This window comes from Ischnura elegans, chromosome 3, assembly GCF_921293095.1.
Source record: "Ischnura elegans chromosome 3, ioIscEleg1.1, whole genome shotgun sequence".
Classification (NCBI taxonomy): domain Eukaryota; kingdom Metazoa; phylum Arthropoda; class Insecta; order Odonata; family Coenagrionidae; genus Ischnura; species Ischnura elegans.
The window spans coordinates 134,530,942-134,534,756 of record NC_060248.1 but is presented as its reverse complement, the minus strand read 5'-3'; positions in this window follow the sequence as shown (position 1 = coordinate 134,534,756).

Genomic DNA, 3,815 nt, shown 5'->3' with positions numbered 1-3,815 from the left:
GACGCATTTTCCCCGAAAAAATTCTAATGTGAGTTTATAGCCCTTGATATTTATTTTATGATGAAAGCAGAGATACAAATAGGCTGATTTCTCGTCAGTTTAATTTTCTTCGGATGAATTGATGAAGAAAATTTTTGATACTATTTTTCCATACAAGAATTGACGATGTATGCTTAATGCTCTCAAATGATTCCCTTTTTTCCTCAGTTGTCGAGTTTCTTTAGAATTCAATCCAGCAGCCATCATCTTTCGTTTCGTCCGCTTGTCTCTCAAAATGCTTCTTCATTGGGGGGAACCTTATGCTCCTTCTTTCACACACACACAAAAATATCACATAATTTCAAATGTTCCTTTAAAAGTGTTTGAGTTTTGTACTTCAATAAAACCCTACTTTTGGCATATTCCCATTTCCTGTAAGTTTTAGTACTTCCTGTGGTACCGCTAAATCCATTTAGTCACACATTATGGATGAGAAGCGCGTCACTATAGGTCGCATGCCTTTATAGCCACACAAGAGGCCTTTTCATAGACCGTAGGCTCTTTTCCTGCGTTCTCGGATCTATAAATATTTCGTCACTTCTCTAAAAGTTGGTAACATCGATTTGTTTAACGACGACGAGGCGCCAAATAAGAAACAAGTCGTCCCACTACTCATCATATTTTACCTTCCACCATCTTCCGATTTATATTATCAAGGATGAACTCCCTCCTAGCAGCACACGCAGGATGAATTTTGCTTCACTCGAGGCGTGGGAGGGGGAGAAGCGAGCGGGAAGGGGACGGGATTCGCCTGCCGCTCTTGTATCCGCGACGCTGCGTGGGCGTTGGAATATTTTCTTCGCGGATGCGGACTCAAATAAGGTATTTTGTGGCTAAACGGTGGCAGATACGTCAAAATGCACGAAATTTTCGTCCCAAAGGTCGGTAACTCGGCAAAATCTATAGGGAATGACCATAAAATATTATATTTTTCGAAATTGGACCCTCCCCCCCTAAATCTCATTTGAGCAAGGGTCAGGGGTTCACCTAGAGGTCTCAAATTTTTCAGGCCTTATTTTTGATCTGTCCCACAACTTTTTTTCAATGGGCCAGATGGATTTGAAAAAAATCGATTTTTCCGATCCGCCCTAATGTGCAGCCATTGGTGGGTCCAGCAAAATGGAGTTGAAACCTTGACCACGGCTTCTGTGGCACTCTCCATGATATTACTTATGCTTTTGAAGTCATTGATTTATTTTCACAATATGCACAGCACGACGAAACCATGCACTCCATGTCTTTGTCTATGCCTGGCCACCAAACATAGCTCCTAGCTGATGCCTTTGAACGCAGCACACCCTGATGAACCCGGCTTACTTGCAAAATGCATTCATCCATTACTGTCAGCGTACCGAGGGGGTCCTTGAAGAAAAGTCCATCGGTCAGCCTCTGATAACTGCGCAGAGTTGCATCCTCGTGATAAAGCATCCCTGACTTCAGCCAAAACTGGATCTCTGGTTGTTCCCAAGGCAATGGCTTCACTTGTGAGAGGAGATCCTACCAGTGCCTGCTCCAGTAAAAGGATAACAGCTTGTTTAGGTACACATGTTACAGTAACATCACAAGTGACTCACAAGTGGGAAACCAGTTGAAAAAAATCTGCATTGGCATGCTGTTTTTCAGGGCGATGAGTGAACACGTTGCATTCCGGGGCATTTAAATGCCTTTTAACCCTCTGTTCCGGCGGATTTTTAAACTTCAATCTTAGAACGTGCATAGTCATAGTCAAAATTCCATAACTTTTTTAAAAAGTAGTCACAAATAATTTCAGCATTTCTTCTTCGTGTGATATTCCATGAAACATTTTCCTTTGTGGAGTGGAACACCGCAAGTTGAGCACACATACCTAGTCTCCTTCCTAATTTTTCTTGAAGCACACACTTTGCATCTTCTGGTGAGGTATTTTTTCTTCCCCTCTCCAATGATAGGGATGAGATGATGTCTACCAAGAAGCATTGTGGGTGATCTCTTGAAGAGACATGCTCTGTTGGCTTATCTTCGCCATCCGAGGATGACTCAACTGACTCTTTACTCGCTACCCACTCTTTGACAATCTAGAACAAAAATCCTTTGAAACAAATGCTACTTGAAACGTTTACAGTTTTATAAACCCTAAAAGCATTGAAAAGATCACAATTTATGAGCCACAGTACTACATACTTTCTTCAACCATTTCATTCTTTTTCTCATTATGGAGTAATAGGATAGGTACATATCTGCTCTGTCTACTCCTTTCATACACTCATTGTATTTCAAAATACACATAGGTTTTTTGATTGCCACTCTTGTGACCCTATCCTTTATCTTAGAGTTACCCATGCTAGCATTGTAAATAGTGCTAATCATCCTCACGTCCCTTTTGTCTTCCAAACCACAATTAACACTTCACCTTTACGAGAGAACGTGCTCTGTCCCTTATTCAAAGTTTTTGCCTCGCTCTTCAACGTGACAGGGAGTACCCGATTTGGCCTTATGGTTCCACAAACTCTCACCTTATTCTTCAATAGTAGTTCTGCTATTTTTACGCTATTATAATAATTGTCTTGATAATTATGATGCCAAAGATTGAGATGAGGCTGTAAAAGAGAAATGATAGTTTGTTCTAATTTTTTTCCTTTGGCTGAATATATTTCCAAATTACTAATGTAACCAGAATCACTTATCATATTTTACATTTTTAACTAGATTATTAGTTTGGATTTTCAATCTTCCTCTCCATGGAATCATGGCTTCATCAAGTGATGACTCCCGCTTTGGTTTATACACAGTCTGAAATTTTTCAACTAACAGTAAGCTATTATAGAGCAGGTCTTATTTCATAGAGGCCATGCATAGTATCTAAAAAATTCTTCGTTATCACTGAAGTGCCATGCTTTCCATCAGCTCAAATCTATTCCTCGTCAATAGTTCTCTAAATATGTTGGTTACAACGAAAGGATCTGTGCTCCAATTCTCCATTAGTGCATCTTTTCTCACTTTACCCATCAGAATCAAAATAGCAAAGAATTTTTTCATCTCAACTACTGTTATATTTGACCACCCTGTTCCCTGTTTTTGGCGATTCTTTATACATATTTATACTTATTTTGACAGTAATACAAATTGGATTGATAGCACATTATTTAAAAAAAAAGTCATTTACAACAAATATTGAGACTACGTCGAGGATACTGGTGGAATTTTCAGGTAATCGCTTCACTCCAGGTTGGCCCAAAAATTGCTCTTAGTCTCTATCTAAGTCTATTTTTTCCCATGTTGTAGAAATTATTGTCTTCGTGTGCACTCATATTGGAGTTGCTTTCACTGATAACTAGAGGAATAGATTTTCTAGTTTTCATGTTCACCACATCAGAATCGCTTTCACTCTCGTCGCTCCCTTCATCGTACTCTAATGGTACATCTGCGATAGATCATCAGCTAACAGTTCTAACATGATTTCTTCTTCATGCAAAGCACTGCCTTTCCTAAGCGTTGCCATTATATGCAATATTCCTGTGAATGCTTCTTACAGTACGAGTAGAAATACGAACAAACCTTTGTGGTGGAAAAACCAAATACCAAATTCACTTTTCACTGAGACTCAAGGAAACACGTTGTGCTCCAGGCAAAGCAAACTGACCCAAGTCCGACAAATAAGTGAGAGAGCTTCATTTTGAGTCCCCCAGTTCCTTTCATCATGAATGTTTATGTTGACGGAGCAGATATGTCCTCTCGCTGAGAGTGCATCTCGGAGGAGCGGCGACAGAGATAAGGGCCAAGCTTGCTGGCTGAACTAG